Below are 6,958 nucleotides of genomic sequence, written 5' to 3' on the forward strand. Positions count from 1 at the left end.
GTTAGTTGATCTTCCACCAGAAAATTTAAATTTACTAGGTGTGCTTGTCCTATTTTGCCCTCAACTCCATGGAGCTGGCTATGGTTTTTCTAATGCCTGTGAGTCTCAAAACCTCCTGTGTGATTGAATTTGAAAATTGCTTCAGGACCTTCTCAAGCTGCCTGCACACCCTGCTGACTTCATGCTTCCTTCGGTGGGCTGCGACCATGCGAGAACGTCTGCAGGTATCAGGCGCTGTTGCTACTGGTAATTTGTCATTACCAAGGGTGGCATTTGGTCGAGCTGGGTTTTAAAAATAAAGCCATGGACACACTCCTCTGTTCATTGCAGATCTTTCTCCTGTAAGCTGCCCTGGCTTGCCCAGTGGACTGGGCCCTGGACCTAAATCCTGCCAAGTCCCTGAGGCACTGGCCGTCGGGGTCCTCAGGAGGCTGGTCCCTTGCGCCATCTTTCTACTTGACCTCATCTTGGTAGACCATGGAAAACCCCAGTCAAGACCTAAATAAACTACAGGGAGAAGAGCAGAGAACCCAGGCCCATGCCTTGTTAGGCCAGACACATTTAGCAAAGAGCAGAATAACAACAAAGGGGTAGACACTGAGGGAAGGGCATTGTCTCACCTAGAATTTGTGCACGTCGCCCGTTTGGGGGAACCAGAAAGTATGTCTGTGTTGAGCACTGTGGATGTGATGACACGGGGCTATGGCAGAAGGGAAACAGTGAAGCTCAGAATACCCCTCCTCTCTGCTCTCCGTGGAACATGCACCCTAAGCCCCTCCAAATTTTCCCTTCTGTTGCTGCCCTGCTCCCGGGCCCTTCCTTTCTGCTGCCCACGCCCTCACACTGCAGTGCCGGCTTCCCTCACTCAGGGACGCAGCAGCAGGCCCTGATGTCACACATCTCTGGGGACACCTCTCTGCCATCCTCCTCCTGGTTCAGGACTTCCTTTTACAGGCTGTCTTCCCATAATGCAAATTTAACACAGTTACTTGCACAGTCATAACTAGGTCTCTCTTTGCACGCTGCTCAACGATCTCTGGCTCCTCCCCAACTGCGGATGCCTCCGGCCGCCGCGCCACTTGCGGCCATCTCTCGGACACGTCCGTGTGCACGGCCCGCACCCGCCCTCCGGCCCCCGGCTGGTTTGCGCTGTCTGTCAGTCCAGCCTGCGGCCACTCCGATCGCCACGCCGCTGTGGTGTCCGCCGCCTGCCCCTGGGGCCTTACGGTAATTGGTTTTATATCAGTTACTCGGAATTTACGAAAATGCTATCCTGGCTGCCACCTGACGATTTAATATAATACATTTAAATTTCTCTCCCCATCTACATTCTAAATACTAGGACTGAACATAATTTTTCAGTTTGTTTGTGTCATCCGTGCTTACCTGCTTACAGTTCTTTGTTGTGAGATATTCAATCATTTAAAAACTAAGCACGTCTTATTCACGCTTATTCATCCAATTTTGTGCTTGATCATATCTTCATTCTTGTGTGAGAAGGGTCCGTGCTGCTCTCTCGCTAATGGCCACACTGGATGCTGCCACACTGGCAAATCCTCGGCACTGGAAGCGCCGAGCCAACGCCAGCCCGCTCTGCTCACTGACTGCACACTGGCTTCTCAGGCTGCCGAAAATGCAGAGAACCTTCCGTCTGAACCGGGAAAACACGCATGCTGGTCTTGATTGACACTTTTGAGCAAGAAGGATGGAATGTCTGTGCACGGGGTTTTTAACTGCTTGGGGCAGGCATCTCACTTCCCTCACTCCGGCGGCGCCAGGCGGACCACCGCCGTCTCCGCCACCGGCTTCGTCTCCGCAGCCTAGGCGCGACGGCGGCGATGTTCTTCTTACTTTTAGTAATAACCAGAAATAAAATCAATGTAGTTGAATTATTGTTCGATAGTTTTGAACAATACATTTTGAATAATTTTGAACAAAGTCAACCATTGACTTTCTAGCCGATATAATTGACTTCCTGGTCACCCTCCGCAACCTCAAAACAGTCCTTGTGATGCATTTCATAACAATATTATTATTATCCTAAAGAGGAGGTTTGTACTTTGTTTCATTTTGTCATTACTCTCTGGCCTGTGAGCACTTCTGGTCGGAAGGAGTTCCCTGCTTAGAGCTACAAGACGAATCTGGAAAATACTGGCACAGCGTGGTATCATGGAAGCGCAGGGAGAGACAAGGAAGTTTCTGGGCCACACTGTAGTGCAGCGGTCACCAACCTTTTTGGCACCAGGGACCGTTTTCATGGAAGACAATTTTTCCACAGACCAGGGATAGGGGGTGGTTGCGGGATGATTCAGGGGCATTGCATTTATTGTGCACTGTATTTCTATTATTATTACACTGTAATATATAATAAAATAATTATACAACTCACCATAGATTGGGGACCCCTGCTCTAGTAGGGACATGGCAAAGTAGGTTAAATTTGGGGGGTGGCTTCCTCCCCCCTTTCCCATATTCCTGATTCTTCAGCAAAATTTCCCTTAATCTGGATTATCTGCGCTCTCTCACGCCTCTGGGTCTTTTCTTTTTGATCTAACACTGATATTGGCAAGTGCCTCCGTTTCTGACGGGAGCAGCCTCTCCCGGAGGTGTCGCGAGTGTGAGTCCCAGTCCTCGCTCTGCTTCTGAGCACGCGCTCACTCACAGCAGCTCCACACACAAGCTCTGTTTTGTCCAGCACTATTCATTTATCTGAAGGGTGTTCATTTGGCGTATATTCTCTGATTTTCTACATTTCTAAACAAACGGGCTCCTTCTATTCCAAAGATTATATTATTTGATAAATCCTGGTCATCCCACTGCAAGTTCAGGAACTATTGTCCATTGTTTGTGCTGTGACATCTTTTCTAGAGTACAGTCTCCCCAAGGAGACCGTGTTACTTCTCACTGGTAGGCTTCGTACACTCCCTTATTATTTTCACAGCTCTGGTGACGCTCCTAGGCCGAGTGTTACCCACTCACATTAATCCACTGGTTAATAAAAGTCTACGTGTCATTACAGGCCCAAAGACTTGGGAGACTTTTTTTTTTTCTTTTTCTTACCAGCAACCATGTTTTGTCCACGACACTCTTGCATGAGCAAATGTGTACACACTTGCCACAGAGGACGTGTCTTTCCGTAATGATCTGTCTGGTGCTAAAAGCTGGCACGTGCTGGAGCAGACGAACCAGGGGGTCAGGGAGGCAATAACAAACCCTAAGAGGGCAGAGACAGACTGACTTTATCTCCTCTCTGGGTCCCAGCTGCCACAGCCTAACAACCGGGGACCCTCTTTCTCTGGTTTCTTACATCCTCTGAAAACTCACCTTTAACTCTTCTTGGATTTGAGAAATTCCCCCCCGGACCACATGTTCTGCATGGCCAGCAGAAGTGATCATGTGTAGAACTGTCAGAACGTGGCAACATGAAAACACCAGCCAATCTTAAGACCCATTATTGCCAGCCATGCTGGACTCGTTCTTGGTGCATTAACATCTCTACTGTTTATTTTGAAAAAATAATCTAATGTGAAATGAATATAAAGCAGTAACACAGGAATCAAGGCTGTGGTTATATACGTAAACTGTCTCTATTATGATGAACTTCTGGTCTTAAGACCAGCTAATGAATAAGTAATATAAATGTTCAGAATGATTACTGAAATTGTTGGTTTCTAGAGGTTTTCTCCGTCTCAGTCTCCAAACCCAGGCAAAGATATGCACATCTGTGGCAGAATTTCCCACCTGTACCTAAGACCGTCATTCCCATTGGCTTCTGTTCTTTCAGAAGAGAGTCCTTGCTTCCATCCCCAGGCTAACTTCCCTGCCTTCAAGTGCCCTAAGCACCATGCTTGAACTTCCCTTCCTCAGAATGCATAAAACACTTCTGATTATCATTATTATTATTATTCACCATAATGGCCTGGCTCATATTGTCCCCTCTGCCTGAGATATGTTCCCTTCCCCTCTCAATCTACCACACCATGCTTGTTCACAGTGGTATCACTCAGGTTCCTGCTTCCTTCTCAGATGTATTTTATAGTATTTCAAACCAGGTTTGGTCACAGCCTAAGCAGGAGGGCAGTTGACTCACCTCCAGGACATCACGTGCTGGAAGGGGGACTAGGATTAGAGAGCTGCTTTATTAGCATCCTGGGCTGCAGAATTCAGGGTAAGATGACAGCAACTTGCTCTTTCAGGAGCCCTGGAAATTTCCTGCATATTGCAGAAAGGTTTAGCTTGCTAAGACGGATGAGGCCATTGGGACCCCTTCCTAGGTGAAAATTAACCTTCAGTCTGATTGCCTTCTGCAGCAGGCTCTTAGTCTCCTGGGGACCTAACGATGCCTGCTGAGCTATTAGAGCTGGGAGACCCCTGGGAGTGTCCCATGAAGGGCTGCGCTCCTGAGTTCCTGAGCTGCTTAACCACTGCGGTGACTATAAGGTTCAGTAAATCCATCATCTTTGGAGACCTCTCCTGGTTTCCATTACTGTGCTTGCTTCTGGTCAGTGTTTGGATTCAAACTGTTGTGGTTTCTTCCTCATAGGAAAAAAAAGAGGTATTCAGAAAAGACTTTGAGACCCAGGGAAAAAGATATCCTATTTTTCGATGATTCTAAACTTTATGTGTTCTTACAGAAAAAGTCCATATGTACTGTGGCATCCTGTAAGTAGGATAGTCAAACTTCCTCATTCTGCCTCCGTTTTGTGTTCCTTCAGCAGCCATTGTTATGGCTTTAGGTACATGTGTAAATAAAAACACACGCAAAATCAAAGATGTACATCTTCCTAAAGGTGGAGAGAAAATGGTAGACTGACAATCCTCAAGGGGAGAAGATCTGTTCTTAGGTTTTCTGTTTTTACTCCCGCTTACCAGTGCAAAGACAAAAAAATATATATTTATACACACGCACACACACACACACACACATATATGCCACATTATGCCAGAGGAGCACCACCGTGTTTTATAAAAGCACAAAAATATTTTCCAAGTTCTCACCTCAAGTCAGTTATGAATTAGCTATAGAAACTTGAGAACATCTCACCTTTTTAGACACTCAGTTTCCTCTTCTCTAACACTCTGGCCTTGGATGAGAGAATTTCCTGTACCTGGCCATCATTACTATCTTCTCTGATTTGTTATGGCTACAGTATCAAGTAAATTAATAGTAATGACCACACTAATAGCACATCTGCTTAACGGTGAGAGGAAAATATATCTGACGAGCAAACGCACTTTTGGTGCCGTTCGTGTAACAGGAGTTTCTGCCTTTGCGCAGGAGACTCAGAAGTCACCGTCAGCCTTGTGTTTCCATCTGCTACCCTACCACCTTGCTCATCTGGTTATGTAAAAATATTTAGGGCGAGGGTGCTGTGAAGAATTTCCCTCATCGACAAAATTGTGATAGCATAGGCAAAGTGATCATTTGTGACATTTTATATGGTTCTCACTTACGAAGTTCCCTACTTTTTGCCTCCTGTTGGGTCCCTCCGCCCCCACGGAGTTGCCCTGGCTTTTCGGTGAAGTCTACCTGAGAAGGGCATGAACACCCAAGCTTACCGCCCCTACCCTGGAACCCCACACAGGGAGACCTGAGCCCTGCTTTCTTGGTGAAAGGACCATCCGCCTCACGCTACTTTCTTTCCTCTATTGTCCTTGTTCAGTGCAGACGGCCAATGGCCCTGGGAAGCGTTGTACATGCAGATGTTGAAATGAGAGAGCGGGCCGTGCAGGCAATGGGAGAACTCCCCCTTTCAGAGGCCCGGTGACAGCTTCTGCCTTGGAGTATGTTATCCACTGCAGAGGCTGCTTCAGAGAAGATGAGGCCCAAGTTGGGACAGACACCGGGGTCTTCGATGCACAGTTAAAGGTTGTCTGCTGCTTAAAACCCTAGTGCCATGGAGTGAGGAGGAAAGTGCGTTTACGATACACTCTATTTCATGCCGTGGCCTGGGGAGTTCCTAACTGTCTCTGGTGGGTCTACGTCTGTCACAGGAGAACCAGCCATGCCAAGCTTTCATCATATCCGTGATGCTAAGATCAAGTAGCAAGTGACATTAATCTATCACTCAGAATTCCACTCTATAAACCCGGGGGAGCACATTCTGAATGCCCCGCCACTGGGGAGCCTGTGCATCCTTTGAGTGTCTTGTTTGCTCTTAGTTTTCGTCCTTGTGAGTCTTTGACTGTTGTCTCCTCTATTCTCTGGCTGCTGTGAACACAAAGCCTTTGTTATGGCCCGTAAATGTTGTTGTTATTTAATTGTGAAATAGTGTCTCTCATTCTTCCTCATAAGATGGGATAGTCCCTATCTTTTTAGTTCAGCCCATTCAGAGAGGCTTTCTTTGATTATCTTAACTGAAGTGGTCTCATCTGAATACTTCCACGTTTTTTTTTTATTTCAGCATATTATGGGGTACAGATATTTAGGTTACGTGTGTTGCCCTTGGTTCCCCACCCCCAAGTCCGTGTTTCAAATATGTCCATCCTTCGGGTAGTGCGCATTGCACTCCTTGTGTATACAAATACCGGTCCCCTCCTCCCTCCTCCCCCCTCCTTCCGCCGCCCTCCCCCTTCCCCAGCATCCAATAGATGTTGTTCTGATATGTGCATTTATGTGTTGATTAGTTAATACCAATTTGATGGTGAGTACAAATGGATCCCATTCTTCTGCTCTTGTGGTGCCCCACTTTGGATAATGGGCTCAAGTTTAATCCAGGAAAGGGTAAGTGGTGCTAGATCACTGTCATTTCTTATGATTGAGTAATATTCCATTGTAAACAAATACTAAATTTTGATAATCCACTCATGGATTGAAGGGTACTTGGGTTGTTTCCACATTCTTGCAATAGTGAATTGTGCTGCCATAAACATTCGGGTGCAGATGTCCTTATCGTAGAATGTTTTGTGCTCTTTTGGGTAGATGCCTAATAGTGCTATTGCTGGATCGAATGGTATT

Source organism: Propithecus coquereli, unplaced genomic scaffold (genome assembly GCF_000956105.1).
Source record: "Propithecus coquereli isolate 6110/MARCELLA unplaced genomic scaffold, Pcoq_1.0 Scaffold340, whole genome shotgun sequence".
NCBI classification, from domain to species: Eukaryota; Metazoa; Chordata; class Mammalia; order Primates; family Indriidae; genus Propithecus; species Propithecus coquereli.